General features: G+C 41.1%; 1 long non-coding RNA gene across 3 annotated transcripts in view; it reads left to right on the top strand.

Moving 5' to 3' along the window:
* LOC132494916 (uncharacterized) overlaps positions 1-22,819 on the top strand; it is a 118,164-nt gene that overhangs the window by 93,202 nt on the left and 2,143 nt on the right. For 2 of the 3 annotated variants that reach the window (XR_009533181.1, XR_009533179.1), the window contains 2 exons: positions 5,415-5,538; positions 22,276-22,471. This is a non-coding gene — a long non-coding RNA (uncharacterized LOC132494916). Of the gene's footprint in view, positions 1-5,414; positions 5,539-18,539; positions 18,596-22,275; positions 22,472-22,819 lie in introns of all 3 variants that reach the window. The other variant, XR_009533180.1, reaches the window with a different exon arrangement.

Raw genomic sequence — 22,819 nt, 5'->3', positions numbered from 1 at the left:
CATGATATCCAATTTTAAGATTTAAGCATCTAAAACAAGAACAGTTATGAAAATACCAACCTTCTTGTGAGAGCAAGATCAAACAAGGTAATGAATATAAAAGCACTTTGCCAACTGCAAACTTTTTAAAAAATAAATCATATTAACAATTATTGTAGCAATTCTTTTCAAAGAGAAACAGCCAAGACCTCGAGTGAATGGAAAAGTCACTGCATCTTCCCACCTGGCCCAACACTCACTGCCTTCTGTAAGACCCAAATCTCCCTCTCCCTCTTCCTCACCCCAGATTTCCTTACACCCTTCAGCACCAGTGGAAACTTCTCAACTAGCTGTTGATCTCAATATCGGATTATAGAAATTCACAGTAAGGCATAAATGAGGATTAATTCTTCTGGAATACATTTACATGTTAAAAGAATTTGCTACTCAAAAGAATTTTATCTAGATGGAATGATCTGCAGAGAAAAAAGGGAAACTGATTTTTTTTTGTAGTTTAGGTTTATTTTTTCAGATTTTAAATTAATACATGTGATAGTTGGCAGAAATGTATTCATATTTTCACCAAAAAATATGTACACAAATATTCATGGCAACACTATTTGTAATAGCCCCAAACCAGAAACAATCTGAATGCCCATAGATAAATTGTAATCTATTCACATAATGGAGCACTACACAGCAGAGAGAATGAAGGAACTAAAACTTTATGCAACAACATGGATGAATCTCATGAACATGGTGGTGAGTAAAGGAAGCCAGGCACAAATGAGTATACACCATGTGATTCCATTTATATAAAGTTAAACAGGGGGCTTCCCTGGTGGCACAGTGGTTGAGAGTCCGCCCGCCGATGCAGGGGACACGGGTTCGTGCCCCGGTCCGGGAAGATCCCACATGCCGCGGAGCGGCTGGGCCCGTGAGCCATGGCCGCTGAGCCTGCGCGTCCGGAGCCTGTGCTCCGCAACGGGAGAGGCCACAACAGTGAGAGGCCCGCGTAACACACACACACAAAAAAAGTTAAACAGGGAATTCCCTGGCAGTCCAGTGTTTAGGACTCTGCATTCTCACTGCCGGGGCCCCAGGTTCAATTCCTGTTTGGGGAAGTGAATCTCTGCTGTTAGAAGTCAGGTCTGTTTTGGTGGGGAAGTAGTAGTGACTAGGAGGGAGGCACAAGGGCAACTTCTGGGGTGGTAATAATGTTCTGTTCCTTGATCTGAAGACTGGTTACATACGTGTATTAATTTTGTGAAAATTTGTTGAGCTATAAACTTATGTATGCATGCATACATACTTCGTTAAAACATGCATGTTTTAATTTGATATGCATGTATAATGTACTTAAATTAAAAGTTTACTAAAAAGTTGGCAACACAGAGACTTCCCTGGTGATCCAGTGGTTAAGAATCCACCTTCCAATGCAGGGGACAGGGGTTCAATCTCTGGTCGGGGAACTAAGCTCCCACATGCCACAGGGTAATTAAGCCCACTTGCTGCAACTACAGAGCCCATGCGCTCTGTAGCCCGCCCGCCACAGCTAGAGAGAAGTCCGCATGCCGCAATGAAGACCGACGCAGCCAAAAATAATTAATAAATAAATATTTTTTAAAAATTGGCAACACATGTTTATTGTAGAAAATCTAGAATATTGGAAATATATAGTGTTAAAGGATAGCTTTTGAAAAGCTAGGTAAAAGGTAAAATCATGACTCATGTAAATATCAAATTAACACCCATTAAAGATTTTATTTAACTCAATTACTGAGGAAACCAGTAAGATGTTGTAGGCAGTTCAAATGATTTGATATACAGAGATTTATATTATCTATCAGGCAAAATTCATTTGTATTACATTAATAGAAATCATTTACATAGCTATGGACAGAAAACATTTGCACTACTATCAATTTTCTAAATGTTAACCCTCTTTCTCTACTGAGTTGTAAGGTAGTCTAGTCAAAGACAATGAAAGCAGAAATAACCAGAATGGATGAGCTAAATTTCATCCACTAAATTTCAAAGACTTTCTTAACACTAGAGTAAAATCAAAACAACCTGTAATCCTTGCATTCAGGGATAACCTACATGTGCCATATTTTTTAATATCGTGTGAGAACTGTCTTAAATCTGTAGCAAAAGTTAACTGCTGGGCCTCCCTGGTGGCGCAGTGGTTGAGAGTCCGCCTGCCGATGCAGGGGATGCGGGTTCGTGCCCCGGTCTGGGAGGATCCCATGTGCCGCGGAGCGGCTGGGCCCGTGAGCCATGGCCGCTGGGCCTGCGTGTCCGGAGCCTGTGCTCCGCAACGGGAGAGGCCACAGCAGTGAGAGGCCCGCGTACCGAAAAAAAAAAAAAAAAAAAAAAAAAGTTAACTGCTTCTATATTGAGTATAGATTTTTCCCTTTGTTCCAGAAAGCATTTGTTCACATTCCTGATTATATCCTTAGCATACTTTCTTAGAAGGAGAAGTACTAGATCAAAAGGTTCGACCATTTTAAGACTCTTGATATATGTTACCAAATATTATAGGAATACTTTGAAGCACATAGCTGGGCTGGAGGAAGAGAGAAAGAAAAAACCTTTCTAGGCCACATGCCCGTAAGACTTCAGGAGTAAAATGTATGTTTACAGCCTTGCAGCTACCCACTATCAGCCTTCTTCTTTTCCTTTGCTTTTGGACTTCACCAGGATTGAGCAAAAACTCAGTCATCGACTGAGGAAAAAGCGTGGGTTGGCACAGCAAACCACAAAAAATCTCCAGTTCAAACACAAATCCAAGATTACAAGAGATCTCCGTACACTGATGGCTTCATCTGTATTAGGTTATAAATCCCTTGAGGGATTTTCCAGAACTCAAACCCCACTTCCTCCATATGACTTCCTGTGTTACATGTATTTTCTGATCTATTTTGCCAGTCAGGATTTAAAATATTCTCTAAACTACATGTATTTAACAATGAGACCTAAATTATTCAATTCTTCAGTAGTGTTTATCAATTGTCTTCTAAGTGATGTGGTAGTCCTGGGGTAAGTGGTAAGCAAAACAGACTTATTTCTGCCCTGTGAGTCTCAAAAGTACGTTTAGCATATAATAAATAAAATTAACCATATACATGGAATAAACATCATGCATTTTAATGTCAGAGTTTTTGTTGTTGTTGTTTTTTTTTTGCGGTATGCGGGCCTCTCACTGTTGTGGCCTCTCCCGTTGCGGAGCACAGGCTCCGGACGCGCAGGCTCAGCGGCCATGGCTCACGGGCCCAGCCGCTCCACGGCATGTGGGATCTTCCCGGACCGGGGCACGAACCCGTGTCCCCTGCATCGGCAGGCGGACTCTCAACCACTGCGCCACCAGGGAAGCCCCAGGTTATTTATTGTTTTGTTTTATTTGCTGACTATTCTCAGGAGATAGGTCTTTTCTTTCCAACTAGATAAGATGCTCCTCGAAGTCACGGGCTATGTCTTCACTTCTCTAGCATCTTCCTAAGTATTGTGCACTTAATAGGCACCCAGTAGAGAGCAACCAAATTGAAAACATTAGTGCTTCATGTCTGTATGGACCAAGCAATTTATTCCTTCCAGCTCTTCAATTATTCTTATAATCTCTATGGGAGTAAGTAACAAATGATCGGGAAACATAAAGTAACTTATTATGTTAGTGATCGTTTTACATTTTATATTCACCAATAGGTGGCATCATCCATTTTAAAATTATATTTTATAATGTTATAGCCCAAAATTTTTAAGTATGGAGTTCATTCAATAAATGTTTATTTGGCGTCTTCTATGTGGAAGCTGCCCAGCTGGCCACCACTAACAGAGTGAAAAATAAAAATACTACAGATATGCTTTAACCTACTTCCTTTCCTAGTATACCCTAAAGGACATTCCATTTTCAGATTTCATCCTTGTTCTATAAAATAACATCAAAATCTCGGATAACGACTACTCAAAAACAACAGTTTTACGTGTGTATGTGTTTATATTTTCAACTCAACCTAGTATCATATTTTAAAAAGATGAGAGGGATGCTAAGTTAAATAAAATGTAAACCAGAAAATGTGGATTGGGTAGGATGGGGTCAATCTGCAGAATTTAATCCAAGTTGGCTTTTAATTAACACTATTTACCACTTCTCAGTGAAAGGAACTTTCTTTCCTTTTGGAAGATAAGAAAAGTGTGATCCAGGCATAGCAGAACTACTTCTACAGCTTCCAAGCCTGCACAGTCCCATCTGGAGATAATAAAAGGTCCCATTCCTCTGTGTTTATTTCAAAAGGTTCATTCTCTGGAATGACCTGAGGTTGCAAACTGTAGAGCATTTGCCAGCTAAAAAGGGCTGCTGCCTGAATATTACTCAGGAAGTGTCTAGTCCCTAGGAGAGCTCCTCCAAGCTCTCCTTAGAGTAGAAAGAAGCCCCTTCTGCTCTTCCCAACAACATTACCTTCTCCACAGGCTGGGAGAAGAAAAGGAGAAAAAAGAGAGAAAGGGTGAGGGAGAGCAGTGGGGAAATGAAACTGCAGTATTTGCATTAAACACCATGTAACAGCCACTAATTTATCCACCTATTGATGAGAGAAAGGGGACATTTGACCAAATATGTGCTTCTTTTTACTGAGCAACTTTAAAGGGCAATGAGTGGCACTAGGTACTTTGGGAGATGCAAAGATGGAGCATACAAGGATTTTTGCCATCCAGGAGCTCCCAACCTAGTAACCACAGTAGTGTCTTGTGTAGTAGTGGTTAGAAGTATGGGCTCTAGGCTCTATTCTTTTGAACCCAGACTCCACCACTTACACATTCCTGGATAAGTTATTTAACCTTTTCATGCTTCAGTTTCCTAACTTGCAAAACGGGGATAGAGTCATTAGGAAGATAAAATGAAATAATGCATTACATTTTTAATAAAGAATGTTTATTATTATTAATACCAATAACTTTAATACACAAAGTAAATGTTCAGTGTCATAAGAGAGGTATATATAAAGACCTATGAAAACTCAGGAGCTAGAGCAGGAACTTCTTAGGAGAGCAGGGCAGAGCAAAGCATTCTTTGTTAGTATTTAAAAAAAAGAGACAACAGACCCCAAATGGAGTCACTTGTGTTAAGCCATGTGACCAATCAAGACTTAATACCTAACTTAATTGCAGTTTCAACCTCCCCCAGGAAGGTTGGGTCAGTCTGGAATTTCCTAGTCAGCACTAGTGAGGTAAGCCACTTGTTAGACCCCTTCCATCCTCCAGAGAAAGATGAGGTAATCTGCTCTTTCCTTGTCCTGCCCCCTTCTGCTTATAAAAGTCTTCCATTTTGTACAGCTCCTTTCTATATGCTACATGGGATGCTACCCAATTCATGAATCACTGAACAAAGCCAATAAAATCTATAAAATTTACTCAGTTGAATATTGCTTTTTTAACAGATTTGGTGGCAGCAGTGGGATCTGAAGTGAACTTCTGATGGCTTCAGGACAACAAGAAACACAGGCATGGTATTCCACAAACCCACTGAGTTCTCTGTCTTCCTGCCATTTCCGAAGGCCATGGGTAAGTTCCTCTTGGTTCTGAGTTTCACTCTCTTTGGATAGAGCTCCTGATTTAATTGGCTTTCCAGCCCAGGGCAGGTCAGTTTAAGCTAGCAGACAGTTCCACCCAGAACTAACCCCTAGCCCTTGGTTCGGTTTTCAATTCCCCATTTGATTGGAAATCTTAGCCTTTGGTTCTTTGACCAGATTCCACACTGGTAACTGTTGGCAATTTAGTCTGCAGTTTCCCATTTGTTTGGAATCAGCTTGCAGTCCCCATTCTTTGGGGTCTCTTGTTTCAATTCTCTCCCCAACCCCCGTTCCACATTGGGAATGGCTGGCAGTGTGCACACTGCCTTCTGTTGGCCAGTCTGCAGTAACATTTCTTTGGTTACTGCGTGGTATATTAAGGTTCACATGTTTGTTTTGTTTTGTATGAAAGGCTATTATTGACAAGGATCTTGGAAGCCTAAAAGCCACAAAAATTGGTGGGCATGGATTGAACACTTAAAAGCTATTAGAGGGGCTTCCCTGGTGGCGCAGTGGTTGAGAGTCCGCCTGCTGATGCAGGGGACACAGGTTCGTGCCCCAGTCTGGGAGGATCCCACATGCGGCAGAGCGGCTGGGCCCGTGAGCCATGGCCGCTGGGCCTGCACGTCCGGAGTCTGTACTCCACAACGGGAGAGGCCACAACAGTGAGAGGCCCGCATACCGCAAAAAAAAAAAAAGCTATTAGAGTACTTGCCACCAAACTCTTAACACTCCTGTGTTAGGATAAGTTGTCCATAGAATCGGTAGGTCGACACTAGGTCACCAGCCAACCTCAAGAAAATTTGCAGGCAATGAAGTACACTGTAAAACACCACACAATTCCCAACCAAGCAGCACATTCCCTTTTTAGTATTAGTTTGACTCCAAAAGCTTAGCTAAATAAATACATAAATAAATAATTAAAAAATAATAAAATTTAAAATTAATTAATAACTCTTAAATTCTAAAGAGTTAAGCACACCACCTTCCAGCACACCTGCTTATTTTATGTCTAAGTAAATTGACCTGGAAGCTGTAGATTTTTACAAAAATGTCAAAATCTTACTAAAAACAAGCTAGAATTACAGTGACCGTTATGGAGAATGTTCCAATTAGACAAGATCTAATGAAGTGAACTTGAAAGCAAGCATTCCCAAATTAAACAGAATGAGATACATGTCTTAATGGGTATGCAGAAGGCTCCAAAAGCCTTCATGATTCCAAAATAACTTCATTGAAAGATTCATTGCAAAGGCTAATAAAAAATTCAAGACACAAGAGGTACCTAAAATAAAAGACTGTAAGACTGACATGGCTCCTACTGCTCCTCTCTATCCTCATTTACCTGAGTATTCACGTTCCACTAATTCTCTGTCTGAACTGCTTTTCCATTCTGAAGAGACTGTTAAGCAGTTTAAAATAAAACCACCCAAGGTTGCAGGCAATTCTCCTCAGGTATCTTTCACTCCTTGGTCAAAGACTGAACTGAGGGCCACACTTAAAGAATTTGCTAAACCCAGAGAGGATTAAAAAACAAGCACTTCAAAAGTTTTTTGAAGAATTTAGAGTCATTATCAGGCCTATGACCCTGGTCTGTCAGATCTTTATCAGCTTGTGCACATGCTGGTAGAATCTGGTGAAGCATAAAAATGAAGGAAGCAAAATGCAAAACGCTGAGGATGATAATTTGAGATCCTCAATCTTCAGCATGGTCCCCTATGGACCATAAAATGCTCTCAAAGTAGAAACTGATCTTTTAAGAGTTGTTCCTAGAGTCTTCCTTGGTCTGTTATTCAGACATGCAAACAAAAGAAAGATGAATCTGTGACAGACTTTAAAGCTCATCTGGAAACGCTCTTCCTACAGCTTTCTGGGTTTCATACAATAGATGAGGTCACCCAACCTGCTCTAGCTACCCTATTTGTAGATGGATTATGTCCTGAGGTTAGTGGATTAATAAAAAGACAAAAAAGTGGGATGGGAGGCTGGCTACCTGTTTGACTGAACTTGTGACCGTAGCTGAACACTTTGAAAGGACTTTGGAACAAGATTGTAAACAAAAATCCACCAGAGCTATTGACTTTAAAGTTATAACAGCTCCAAGGCCAGCTTGGATGCTTGGGTCCCCTACATCACAGTCTCCTAGGGGGGCGTCTATCGTTAAAATGCTGACTCAGGGTTTGATGTCTCAGCTGTATAGTCACTTGGGACTCTGGAAAAGATAATGTCCTCAAACAGCCTATGAATAATTTTCAACAGATTTGTAGGTATGAGCGCCCTCATATCGACCCTCAAAGGAGGGCCCCCGTATGGGCCCCTCCCAGAGTTGATGAGACCCTGAGGGATTTTCTGGTAAACTGTTACGTTATTCCCTTAAATAGCCAAGGGAAACTAAAATTAAAATCAATGGGAAAAAAAAAATCAATGGAAAACCTTGCCAAATTCTGGTAGATACTGGAGCTACACTCTCTACTTTAAACCCCTCTCGGAGTCTGCAGATGTGGTCCTGGAAAAGCTGGCAGAAGCCAAGCCTGCTAAGGGTGAGAATACTTACCAGAGCGCGCTCTCCCAGATCTTTGTCTACAGCACCCAATAGAGAGAGAAAAATAAAATATCTTTTGCACCTTCTTTGGGGACAACAAAGGAGTTGTTTAGCACTTCCAGAAATATCTACTGTTTGTCCTGGCTGAAAATGGACAAGATATTTAGAAGGATTTTTAAGCAGCTCTGTGGTCAGAAATTGGCCAGTCTAAAAGCTGATATTCAGACCCTGATAGGAATTTTTTTAGGCCTCCTCCACTAAGCTAAAATAAAACTATGTACACAAAGGAAAAGAAAAACCTTCTAAAGATGGGTAGAACAACCTATGATGTCATTTAACTTGCAACCCAATTCCTTGAAGAATTAAAAACAACTGTTCTTTTCTTATGAACCTTTACAAAACCAGAAATGCTCCAAGAACTCTTATCTAAGTCATCTCTTTAAAATATAAACTTCAGGGAGGTAATTCTCATTAGAACAAAAAAAGTGGAAGGGGAGGTCATTTTAAACTTAAGCAAATGAAAAATCTCTTATATTCTTCTCCACAAATATTAGTAAAAAGCTCTAGCCATCTGAGCAGGTAACCTTAACTTATTTCATCTACCAGAAAACATTGATCCAACTTCTTTTATAACTAGTAAGTTTTGTATTATTACACCTGATCCATGGCAGTAATTTTAAAACAGAAGCTATAATATCTCTGTTTTCATCTGTCTATATGTTTGCGTGTGTGTGTGTGTGTGTGGTGTGTGTGTAATAGATGTGTAATATTTTCTACCTTTGGATGGTAGTACCAAAACTAATTTGTAAAAGAACTCTACTTGGCTTGAAGAGAATTAAGCACTTATATGAATTAAGGATTCCTAAAACTCTCAAAAATATAATGGAAACTAATCCAAATGCTTTTCAAGTTCACATGATTTGAAATAATCTTTGGTAAATAAAAGCTAGTTTAAGGTTGTTGGATTAATTAAAAGAGGTATGTCTTCAGAATTATCAGCATTAATATAATGCAGGCATACTTATTCTACTTAGGTTTCTTGGTCAAACAAGTTCATGTAATCTTTGTTACACAATTTGTCAGCAAGAAAAATAGCTTGGGATGATAGCTGACTTTGTCTAATGTCTCATGAAATTTCTGCAGGTAGTCTAAACATAATTATCCAGAGTAAGTGAATTTAATAGATATAAACAGGGTAAAAGTTTTTAGGTGAACTTTTAAAATAGTTTCCCCAAATCTTTTTGGTAAACTGAAACCTTAAAGTTTTGCTAAGTTAAATTAAATGATGGATAGTCATTATATATCTAGATCATTTCCAAATGAGATAAAATGCTAAAACATTAGTTGCTGAGCACAGGCTTTTCTACTTTTGCTTCCTTTCCTAGAGGAACTAAATAAAGATACTTGGATTTATTAGTAAACATGTTTCATGCCACACTGAAAACGTTACTATGAGAAAGCATATGTTTCTAGAAATTATAAAAAGTATTTATAAATTTGTCATTAGAATGCTAATATAACAGACAGTTCACAATTGTTTACACATATATATATACATATATTTATATATGTTTACATATATATATAACTAAAGCTACTAGAAATAATAAGGGAAACATCTCCATCTGCAAGGAAAGTAGGATGTATGTTTTCAGTAAAAGAAGGTATAAGGAATAGAGATGCATTTTTGTTGAGGAAAAAGAAAGTAATTTTGTCCTAAAGTGAGACTGGTTATTTCAGAACGAGAAAGAGGAAAAACAAGTACAAAATTGTAAAGGTTTGTGGAAAAGGAATCTTGGGGATAGAATTTTACATGTAGTCAAGCTGGCTAAGGTTAAAATGAATTTATTTAAGTTAATGAGTTTTAATATCAAAAGTAAGCTGGTACAATATTAAAATTTGGTTTTCTCACTGTTGAAAGGACAGGGTTTTTTTGGATTGTTGGTCTGCTCTTAATATGACATTGTAAACAAAGGTTTTTCTTTACCTTTTAAGTGATCTGTCTAGAGGGCAAAGATTCTGTGTCTTATCAAAATAATTTCCTGTGTTTGTTGTTTTTATCAGGTCTTTGATTACTTGAGTAAACGTAGTCTTCCTGCTATTAAAAGAGCTAAGTTTTGCTCAGAACTATGTAACCTTCTGTATTTGCATTCAAAGTGTTTGTCACTATGGTTAAATGGCTAAGTATTGTTTCACAGTGACCTATGATCCTATATGACCAATTGTTTTTAAATCTTTTGATATTTGTTTACAAACTTCCCCAAATCAAATTCTAAATAAATTCTTTTTGATTTATAACTAACTTTAGGATTTCCCAGAGGGTCCCTGGAAAATCACAAAAGATTTGTTCTTTCTCCTTATAAAAAGGGAGAGGTTAAACTAATTAGGCTTATTTGATATGTTAAATTACATGAGCAGCATTGTCAAATAAGAAGTAATATTAAGCCTTCTTTATGTTGTATTTGTATAGGTGTATGTTATAAGTGTTCCAGAAATTGAGAGAAATTCTTGGAAATCTGATATGTTCTGGTCTAATGTAACCAGTCACAATTATTATCTTAAAACGTGTACGTAACAGAAATAACCGAATTTCCTTGTCAATTAAATTGTAAAAAACTCTCATCAGATCTTTTTTTTCTTTTCTTCTTTTTTCTTTTTTAGATCTTTAACCATGTCCATTTATTTTATTTTATTTTATTTTTTTTGCGGTACGCGGGCCTCTCACTGTTGTGGCCTCTCCCGTTGCGGAGCACAGGCTCCGGACGCGCAGGCTCAGCGACCATGGCTCACGAGCCCAGCCGCTCGGCGGCATGTGGGATCCTCCCCGACCGGGGCATGAACCTGCGTCCCCTGCATCGGCAGGCGGACTCCCAACCACTGCGCCACCAGGGAAGCCCCCATGTCCATTTTTTATGTCTTTTATTATTTACAGAGTTATTGTTTTACTCTGATGCTTTTGCAAAAGTGTTCTTGCAAAAGTGCTTCATCTTTAAGGAGATTCATGGAAAGGACTTTGACAAGTACAGGTTTCTGGTAACTTTAAGATCATAAAACTGAACTGGGTAAGAACTTTCAGAACTAATGGAAAAACTGGATTCAAGCAAAATAAGTGTTAATTACATGGGACTGAATGAACTGAGGAGGATGACTATACTTTTTTATGAGTTTTTGTTTGAAACATTGCTGGTTCCTTAATGGTTTTTCCCCCAGATTTAAGGAAACCTTTTCTCTTAATTTATACATGACATGTAGCAATTTGGTAAAGTATACCTTTGTAAACACAGATGAAACATTTACTTTTTCTCCCTACCTCATCCCTCCATGATTAGAAAATTCTTCAGTATTCTTCCACAGCAATAGAGTTAGCTATTTGCATAAGTTCAGTATGAATCAGTTCTCCTTGTAACAGGACACGATTGGAAACATTGGCTATATTACCAAGGCTTTGACTGGAATGTCATATTTGAGAGAGATATACATGGACTCAGATATGACCAAAGTTTATATGGTCAGTCACTGTAAGTTTAATGCAAACAAATTGGTTTAACTTTATCTTTTTTTTAATGGGGGAAATTGTAGAGAGAAAAATTATGTTTGCACCTTTGTAGCTATTATATTCTAGTTCTGTTAATTGTCTTTAAGGTTTTGCTATATACCTATAAACTGGTCTGGATTCTAAAGTCTTGTAGTTTCCTCAAATATCTTGCTACATTTCCAATTTTCTCCCCCTTTTCTGATTTGGAATCACTAAGAACATACAATGCCCTTGAATCTCCTTGGAAGGGACTATACCAGATCCTCGTAACTACCTAGATGGCAGCCATACTTCAGGGGTTTGAACCTTAGGTATACATCTCACAGCTGTATTCAAGTCAAACGGACTAGGAAGAGAGGTAGCCGACTTAGAGGTAGACTGCTTCCTCTCAAGGCACTGGATCAAGACTTCATGAAACCCTTTCTTCTCCTTCTTCTCTTTACTCTGGCATTGACCTGGAAAGATAACACTGTTGTCCACATCTCCCAAGCCATTGCTAAGGAGGGTATCTAGAATTTGGAAAATCTTTTATTTCAGGCTAGGAGATTTACTGCCTGAATGCACTGAAAACCTAACTGACCCCTGGCTTGAATGGGCAAATTCAACCATTTCTGCAAATGAAGCCATTAACAGTGCCACTTCAGTGGAAGCAGTTTGTGCCCCAACAAGATTTATCTTTGTATGTGGTGGTTATCATTCCCCTTTGGCCTATGGATGCCTAAATGGCTAGTGTATAACTGGGAACACGCCTCTTAGGTTATCTAACCATGTCCCTAAACAGTCCACAATCAAACTGAGAAACCTCACTGGCCAACTCCCCTGAATTTTGCATCATCGGGTTAGAAAGGACCTACCAGGCATTTTCCATGATTCAGAGTTCTCTTCCTTTGGCAGTTCCCTACTTCCCTGGTTAGGAGTAAATGTGAATGAGGCTATGATCAGGAACGTCTCCTTAACTCTTGAAAGTATTGTGGAATCCACTGCTAAGAAAATAGCTGCCCAACAAGAGTCCTCGGACTTTCTGGCCAAAGTTAGTTCTTGATAATAAGATAACCCTTGATTATCTTTTAGCTGAACAAGGGAGATACCTGTTCTGTAGCTAATACCACCTGCTGCACCTGAATTAACACTTCTGGAGAAGTTGAAACTCAGTTACATACGACCACTAATCAAGCCACTGGCTTAAAAGGGTGACTCCTTCATCTAGTTCTTTCTTTGACTTATTTGATTTTCATTGGTTCAAGTCTTGGGGACCGTGGCTCTGAGGTACACTCCAGACATTGGGAATTCTCCTACTAATAATAGTCATGGTAGTCTCCCTGGCATGTTGTATTCTCTCAAAAGCCTTAAATGCATGTTTTCAGCCATTAACCACTAAGCAAATGACCTCCCTAAGACTGGAATGCCAGAAAATGAATGAAGAAAATGACCAACTAAAAAATTGTGAGCCTGAAGTCATGACCTGTGAATACCACACAGAGGATCAATAAAAGCTGTGAGAACTACAGAGCAGTAGCCGAGAATGGCACTAACGCCTTAAATTTTTTTTGTCATACCTCTCAGTTAAGCTGCTCAAAGGATGGGACTTGTTAAAAAAGAGACAACAGGCCCCAAATGGAGTCACTTGTGCTAAGCCCATGTCAAAAACCCAAGATTTAGTACCTAACCTAATTGCAGTTACAACCTTCCCCAGGAATGTGATCTTAACCAGTCCGTCTGGAATTTCCCGGTCAGCACTAGTGAGGTAATCCACCTGATAGGCCCCTTCCATCCACCAAAGAAATGTGAGGTTGTTTGCTCTTTCCTTGTCCTGCCCCCTTCTGCCTATTAAAGTCTTCCATTTTGTACAGCTCCTTGGAGCTCCTTTCTATCTGCTAGACGGGACACTGCCCAACTCATGAATCATTGAATAAAGACAATAAGATCTTTGGAATTTACTCAGTTGAATTTTGTTTTTTAATAATGGCTTTATGAAAGTGGTATTGTAACTGAGCTTTGAAGAATAAGTAGGATTTGGAAATGCAGAGATGGGGGAATGGAGAGTGCCCCAGGAAGATGGTCTATGAACAAAGGTGATGGGAAAGGAGGTCAGAAGGTGTGGAGTGTTTGTTTGTAGCAGAAATAGTTAGTAGTTCAGTTTAGCTGGTATGAAGGACATATGAAGAGAAAATGATGGTGAAAATTTAGCTGTAACAATAGCTTGGACCTACGTACAGGGCATACACAGGCATACTCGAAGATATTGCACACTTGGTTTCAGAACACCACAGTAAAGTGAATATCGAAATAAAGCAAATCACACGAATATTTGGTTTCCCAGTGCATCTAAAAGTTATATATATGCTATACTGTAGACTGTTAAGTGTGCAATAGCATTATTTCTTAAAAAAAGGGAAAAAACAGGGCCTCCCTGGTGGCGCAAGTGGTTGGGAGTCCGCCTGCCGATGCAGGGAATACGGGTTCGTGCCCCGGTCTGGGAGGATCCCACATGCCGCGGAGCGGCTGGGCCCGTGAGCCATGGCCGCTGGGCCTGCGCATCCGGAGCCTGTGCTCCGCAACGGGAGAGGCCACAGCAGTGAGAGGCCCACATACCGCAAAATGAAAAAAAAAAAAAAAAAAAAAAAGGGAAAAAACAACAATGTACATACCTTAATTAAAAAATAAAGCTGTTGGAAAAATGGCTCTGATAGACTTCCTTGATGCAGGATTGCCACAAACCTTCAATTTGTAAAAAAAAAAAAAAAAAAAAAAAGGCAATATCTGCAAAGCGTGATAAAGCAAAGAGCAATAAAACAAGGTATAACTGTATCAGGCAGTGGAGTTCAGCCTTTATAATTTGGGCAGTAGGAAGCCATTGAAGGTTTTTGAGCAGGAAAGTGGTGTGCTCACAACCATGCTTTCAGAACTCAACAACCACGTGTGAGATGTATTAGAAAGAAGAGAGATGAATGTGATTGTAACAGCTGCCGTTTCCTGAGTGCTAATGTATTAGTCCATTTATATGGTGAGAGTAACAAGGTAAAGGTGGTGGTGAGAACTGAGAAAGAACAGATATGAGATATTGGGGTGGTTAGAGTTTACTGAATTTGATGGGTGTTGCATATGGAAGGCAAGGAGGGGCTCTCTGGCTTGGGTGAGTAGGCAGATAAAAGTAAGGACCTAGCAAGTCTGGGGGGAGAAACTCAGTGTGTTCATTTGTTGACGCAGGGAACTTAATGTAGTGAGACAATTGGGCAGTGATGTCCAGGAGGCAGCGAGAAGTGTGGGCCTTGGGAGAAAAGCTCAGGACTGGAAAGATTTTCAGATGACCTGCAAAGTTATACCAGTAGCTGGAGAAACAGAAGCCTGGATTAAATTACCAAGGGAGAGTAGAAAGAGTGGCAAAAGATGACCAAGGGTGAGTCCTTGGGGTACACTCATATTGGGGAAAGGGTGACAGTGACTCTACATCATAACCAGTTCATCAGATTTCACTATCACCTGATAGCCTGTGAACAGGAGCAGAGAAATTAGACAGTGTGTCCTATCCAGAGTAGGGATCAGCAGGATTGGCTGCCTAGGGAGGGCAGGGGTGATGGAACCAGGGGTGCTGGTCAAAGCCTTGCTAGAATGTCTCCCTATGGATCTCGGGCTTAGAAAGGGCTGTCCAGTCTTGGTTTTATAGGGGTTCCATAACAAACTACCACAAACTGGGTGCTTTAAGACAAAAGAAATTTATACTCCTCCAGTTCTGGAGGTTAGAAGTCCAAAATCAGGGTGTTTGCAAGGTTGGTTTCTTCTGAGGACTGTGTAGAAGAATCTGTTTCATGCTTCTTTCTAAGCTTCTGGTGATGACTGGCATTTCTAGGTGTTCCTTGGCTTGTAGATGCATCTCTCCAGTCTCTGTCTCCATTGTCACATAGCATTCTGCATGTATCTCTGTGTCTTCACATGGCCTTCTTCTTATAAGGACACCAGTCATGTTGGATTAATGACCTTATCTTAACTGATCACATCTGCAATGACCCTATCTATGGATAAGGACACATTCTGAGGTACTAAGGGTTAGGACTTCAACATTCCTTTTTGGGAGGATACAATTCAACCAATAAAAGGCCTGATAGCAAGAAAGAAAGTAGTGTAGGTAGGGGGAGGAGGAGAGAAATGGGGGCTGGTCAGTGTGGCAGAGATGCAAGTGGAATTTTTGAACACTAGAGAACGGTGGAAGTGCTTTTTGCCGCAAATGAAGCTGAGTTTGAGATGACTGTATTGGTTTATACACATTTAATAACACCTCTAGCTTTAGAATATTTTTTTCCATTGGAAATTAACTTGGATATGTGAGTTGGGTGCTTTCCTAAAGCTCCAGCATAGATGGACCCAGTCCTCTGCAGAGACTTGGGGTGATCATCTGGTTGGAAGTGGGAGGCTAGGGGATTTGCCCTAAGCCATGTTTTATGGCAAGCCCATCATGTTTATATGGTTTGTTGTTATTTGGGGTGACCTGGGGTTAGGGGAGCTGTTGGAAGTAAGGGGGGCCAGACTCCCAACCAACCTTTGGACGTCCACTGATCTCTAGTTTATCCTTTCATCCTGCTGACCTTTCCAGATGTGTTGTAACTATAGTAACCCAAATGTGTTAGTTGAAAATGGAACCAAGACTACATGATTTCCATGCTCTCAGACTCACTTGCTGGCTCATGCCCATCAGCAGAGAGGGCAGTGTGTGAGTAAACTTTTCTAGTATGGTAGTTCAAGCATTTGGGGGCAGCCTCTAGCAGCAGCGGTCTTGCATAATGATGACACAGGCTTCCGCTGCCCTTGGAACAGTGAATAAGAAACTGCACACAACATAACACGACCTGTGTTACAACACAGATTTTGCAACTCACACAAACAGCAAGGTACACATTAAGTACAGTAGAATGGTTGCTTGTAGGCCAAAGGAGGAGGGTGGGGGGAGACCCAAATAAAGTGAGATGACTGATTGATAAAACAAGAGGGGGGCATTGCAGAGACTGATAAGGAGAGGGTACTATAGACTAAGGAGTGTGATTAATACAACCTCCTGCATCAGAAGTTTTACCAAACAAACAAAAAACAGCCAGAATATCTGGGTCGGAACTGCAAATCCACTATTAGCTAGCTTTTTGGAAGTTAGCTAACCTCTCTATCCCTCAGCTCATCATAGATTGTTTTCAGTAGCACTGTCATCTTAACAATATTAAGTGTTAAATGAACATGGGATATCTTCCCATTTAGGTTTTCTTTAATTTCTTTCAGCAGTGTTTTGTAGTTTTCAAGGTACAAGTGTCTCCCTGGTGAGATTTATTCCCAAGTATTTTATTCTTTTTAATCCTATTGTAAATGGAATTGTTTTCTTAATTTACTTTTCATATTGTTCATTGCTAGTAAAATGAGATAGTATTAGTACCTACCTCATGAGATTGTTGTGACAATGAAATGAATCTGAATGTATAAAGTGCTTAGAAGAGCACCCGGCACATAGTGAACACTCAACCGGAGGGTTGAGTGAATTAAGTAAAAGAATTCATATAGGGCTTCCCTGGTGGCGCAGTGGTTGAGAGTCTGCCTGCCGATGCAGGGGACACAGGTTCGTTCCCCGGTCTGGGAAGATCCCACATACCGTGGAGAGCGGCTGGGCCCGTGAGCCGTGGCCGCTGAGCCTGCACGTCTGGGGCCTGTGCTCCGCAATGGGAGAGGCCACAACAGTGAGAGGCCTGCGTACCAGAGAAAAAAAAAAGAATTCATATAAAACACTTAGCACAGCACCTGGCCCATAGTGTTCAGTCCATGTTAGTTAACTGCTGTTGTCATAGGCATCATCGTTATCACCACCATCATTTCTTTACGTGCCTTAAATGAGAGAGAGAGAGAGCTGGAGACTGTTTTGCACCATTGAAAGACAATGCTTTCTACTATGCTAATTCCACCTTCATCATTCCTTTTGTGTAATGTTGGGCAAGTCGCTTCACTTCTTGCAGTATTGGTTTCCCCAAGTAAGCCTCCTACACCTGTCTTCAGCATTAAATCTCACTCTTGGCACATCACTCCCTTGGAAGCTCTAGTGCTGGAACCCCACACTGAGTTGTATTCGTTGCTGTGACAGGACCCAAAGCAAAGGCAGGGGCCTGATCCTCAGGGAAGTCACATTGGTCCTTGTGAAATTGCCTGACCCCTTAGGCATGTCACGCCCTCTAACACAAGCCCTATCAGTGCAGCCTACTTGAACCCCAAATATGGGGTCATTGGGAACTATTGGTGCCACATGGAAGCAGAGGCCCACCCAAGAGGGGATAATCTGGGTTACCCACCATTGTCTCAGGGATTCTGCTCGTCTTGTTCTGACCTTTTATTTTCTGTTTTGTGTCAGAGTTACCAAGGACTTGCTTTGTCAGTTGTTGTACTGTTTCACAGCTCTTCTCTCATTTAGTCCTCATAACAGCCCTGTGAGGAAAGAACTGTTACTCTCATCACTTTGTGAATGAGGAAATGGAGGCACAGGGATGCAGTCATTTGCCCCAGGTTATACAGCTAGTAAGTGGCTGAACCAGTGGCTGAACGCTTGCAGCCTGGCAGCAGAACCTTTGCTACTACACCACCCCTTGGAAGTTCCCAGGGAGTTTGGCAGTTTGGATCCAAAGGGAAATAGGACGTAATCTTGATGCAACAATTTCACCTTAATGAATTTATCTGATAGGTCTGTTTGACTGGCTGTTTGAATGCTTATAATGGCAAAAACAAACAAACAGGAAAACAGCTAAACATCCATTTATAGAAGACTGTTTAAGTAATTTATGCTACATAGTTGCAGTGGGATGATGCAGACTCAAAAAAGAATAATGTAGGTATGCCTTATCTCACTTAAACCTCACAACTATCTACAAGGCCATTTTATTTCACCTCTTTCTTATAGAGATTGCTCACAAGCAGACCTGAGTTGGCAGTGCAACCTGAGCGGATTCTCCAGAGGTAATAAACATCTAGAATAGGCCTCCCTGCCACTAGCCCATGCCCATTCCATTCAGTTGTTAAGGATGCTGAAGGTCTCTTAGGACAGTGGTTCTCAAAATGTGGTCTCCAAATGGCAGCATAATTATCATCTGGGAACTTGTTAGAAATGCACATTCTCAGGCCACACCCCAGGCCTACTGAATCACAAATTCTGTGGGTGGGATATGTTTTAACAAGTCCTCCAGCTGATTCTGATATATGTTTAATATTTAGAACCACAGTCATAGGCCGATGGACTCACCTGGGTAACATTAAAAATACCAATGCCTGAGTCTTACCTCACCCCAGAGATTCTGATCTAATTGGTTTGGGATGTGGCCTGGGCATGAGTTTTTCAATGCTCCCCAGGTGATTGAAACCACTGTGACCTAGACCTTTGGGAGCAGTCCCCTGCATCTGGGAATGGCTAATGGCACAGTTAGAGCATAAAATCAAGCTGTAGGGACTAACAAATATGTAGGAGCATCACAACTTCCCAATTTTAAGTCCTGTCCCCTTCCCCAAACCCTGCACCTAACCCAGGAGGCCGAGCCATGGGTGGGCAATGCTCTTTGGCTAAGCAGGTATGAACTTATTAGTTTGAGCCCTTTAGTAGTGTTACTTACTTTAAGCCTACAAATTCAGTCTTTAGTGAACACTGAGAAGAGGCAGGAGAGAAAATATCAAATTATCCACAAAATAATTTAATAGCAGAAATGAGATCTATAAATGGCACAGTAAAAACCTAATTTTACCAGCTCACCATTTCTTGTACTTAAATATTTTGTACTGAATATCACATCATATCACATAGCACATCTCCAACAAAAGAGGGGTTCAATCAGTGTTTTGTCTAGTCAATGAATCCACTAATCAATAAATGAATGAATGGATGTCACTGAAGGAGAAGCTGATTCTGTCTTTGGCATCCACGGCCCAACTTACTACCAATGCCATTCTTGGAGTGGAACATGGGGAATAAAAATCCATTGACGATAAATGTGCTAAAATCAGGTGCTAGAGCTGAATGTCACCCTAAGGGGACTATAAACCCCGATGGGAGTGGGAAGGGTGAAGCAGGTGGCAATCAAATATTTCCAGGTTTCCCCTCCGGAATATAGTAGGATGGCACTTCCCCACCCCCTTGGAGTTCTCTGTGGCCATGTGACTTGCTTGGGTCACTGAAATAAACAGAAGTGTTGTGTTTTGCTTCTACACAAAAGCTTTAAGAGCCAGTGTGTGATTTGTCCTACCTCTCCGTAGGGTGACCAACCTTCCTGGTTGCCTGAGATTAAGGAATTTTCCAAGGTGTGGGATTTAAAGCGCTAAAATTGGGCCATCTCCAGGCATTAATGTTTCAAGTAGTAATCATTCCATCAGCTTGGGTCCAGGAATGAGGGCAATGCGTCAGACAAGGGACTCAGAGCATTGAAATAACTTGCCGGGGGACACACTGCTAGTAAGATTGGAGAGGGGTTCCAGGCCAAGTCTGTCTGACTTCAGAGACCACAGTCATGCAACACTCTACCTGGGTGTAGGTAGTCTTTATTACAAGTATCTTTTTTTATTTTGTTTTCAACTGTGGAGACTCTGGTCCACAAAGGTAGTTGAGAACACCAACTTTCCCAAATTCATTGGATGACACTCATTCCACAAACAGGTGTCCTGGGCTACACAAAGATGAAGAAATGCTCTCTATGATTTCTTCCCTCAAGAACTATATAATGTAGAAGGGAGATAGACATGTACATAGCTCCCTGTATCACAAGACAAGCTGATAGACATTAAAACATTTTGTATACCTTTCTGTATTTAGCAAATGTACCACAACAAACGCATATTAGTTTTTTTTAAAGCGTTTATTTTAGAAAGCAACGATGAAAAACAGCTAAAGTATCTTTACCCTTCAGGTTACCAATTCTCAGCACATCAGTAATAATAACAATAATAATACCTAGAGAAAGTATATTAATGCTTTCTTTTTCTGAAGGTCAGTACCATTTATTCAAAGATGATGGTACAGTTGCACTTACCTGCCTTCAGTAGGATAGGAGCATTGAGATTTCATTCTATTATGCTGACAAATTTCCCATTGTATTCATGGTTCCTCATTCACCCTCTGTGACCAATGGCCCAAGTATGCATGCCCACTGGGCAGGATTCTCTGCTAAGGATCAAAGACAGCTAACTGGTCCAAAGGAGGGTAGTCTTTGTTAAGGAATGAAGGAACCAGCCCTCCCTAAAGGCATTAGAATAAAATGGTCAAAGGCATTAGAATAAAACCTTATCCAGAGAGGGGGTGGTGACCTGACCTGAGGCAGAGGAAATTTGAAGCCCAGGACCTTCCAAGATAACTGGGCTCTCTTGCCAGTCCTGGACAAAGAGAGTGTGGTTTCTGGAGAAAGCATGACTGTCCTGCTGTCTGCAGTTGGACAGCCTCCCGGGCTGCAGGGAAATTTTGGTCTCTGAGTACAGTCAATAGTACCACCTGCTTTGGTGACTTGAGCAGGAGTTAAGCAGCAAATGTGCACATGTTGGAACTGTTTGGGGAATGGAGATGACAATAAGCAAACAAACAAAACCTACTGCTTTGAGATGTTTTGTAACAGCTGTGCTCCCTACAGAATGGGTTTCCTCGTTGCCTGGATCCAAGAGCATCTTCTGGGTCCTCCCTGTTCGAATGCTGAGTGTCCATGGAGAATATGAGCCGAGGAGGGAGGGGGGCTGTTTCCCAGCTAAGACCGGGCAGCAATCAGGCAGGTAAAATCTCAGCAGCTGTGGTGAGGTGATGCGGAGGGCCTGGGGTCTGTCAACTCCAGGTGAGAGATTTCCCCCAGGTCTATTGGTGAATGTGCTTCCTCTGAGCAAGCCATAGACTGGAATGTCATTGTAACTTGTGCTTGAGACATCTTTGCCCAAGAACATCACAGATTGAATTTTATGTTCTTTTTTTTTTTTTTTTTTTTTTTTTTTTTGCGGTACGCGGGCCTCTCACTGTTGTGGCCTCTCCCGTTGCGGAGCATAGGCTCCGGACGCGCAGGCTCAGCAGCCATGGCTCACGGGCCCAGCCGCTCCGCGGCATGTGGGATCTTCCCGGACCGGGGCACGAACCTGTGTCCCCTGCATCGGCAGGCGGACACTCAACCACTGCGCCACCAGGGAAGCCCTGAATTTTATGTTCTTTATAATATGGAAGGAACGATATAGTCTTGCCACTTCTTCATGCCTTGAGACATCTCATAATATATGTTATACGTGATATGTGTATATATATAATAATCATTATATTATTATCCTATTATTCTAGTACTATGCCAGTCAGGAGAGGCTAGATAGGCTGCATTAACACATAACCCCCAAATATTATTGACTTAACGTGATAAAAGTTTACATCTTACACCACAATTCAGTGTAGGTAGGGGGCTCTCCTGGGTGACTCCTCCAAGTGGTGACTTTGGGATTCAGGCTCCTTTCATCTTAAAATGCCATCAGCTTGGGAATTCCTTGGTGGTCCAGTGGTTGAGACTCCGTGCTCCCAATGCAGGGAGCGTGGGTTTGATCCCTTGTTGGAGAACTAAGATCCCGCATGCCGCATGGTGCGGCCTAAAAAACAAACAAAACAAACAAACAAAAAATGCTTCAACATTTGGTCTCAACAGTTGCCACCAAGGGAGAAAGGAGTCCGTTAAAGTCTGTGCCTACGTCCACTACTTCTGCCACATCCCACTGGCAGAACCCAATCACGGGGTCCCATCCTAACTGCAAGGGAGCCAGGAAATGTTGTCTTTTGTGTGCCAGGAAGAGAAAACGAAATTGATGGGTGTCTCGCCAGTCTTTCCTGCAAGTTTCTCCAAGGTGAGTTATTATGTAGTATTTTTCTTCTAATTATGCTTTGCATTTGATACCATTTAGGCTGCCTCCTTGCTTTGCACTGTATTCTGTGACATCCACGTGCAACATCCCATTCCTCACAACAGCGCTGTGAGTTGTCAGGACGGATGTTATTATACCCTTTTTCTAGATTGAGGACCTCGAGACCCAGAGTAGTCACATGACTTGTCCAAAATCACACACTACTGTGACAGAGCTCTCTCTTAGGTTGGCAGTCTCTCCACTACACCACCCTGTCTACCCCAGAAGCTCAAACTAGATTAGGCACAGATCCAAGCGTGCAAGAAATATATTTTTATTCTACTATAACTC

The sequence above is a fragment of the Mesoplodon densirostris genome, chromosome 8, assembly GCF_025265405.1.
Source record: "Mesoplodon densirostris isolate mMesDen1 chromosome 8, mMesDen1 primary haplotype, whole genome shotgun sequence".
Taxonomy (NCBI): Eukaryota; Metazoa; Chordata; class Mammalia; order Artiodactyla; family Ziphiidae; genus Mesoplodon; species Mesoplodon densirostris.
This window is presented reverse-complemented; position numbering and strand designations above follow the sequence as displayed.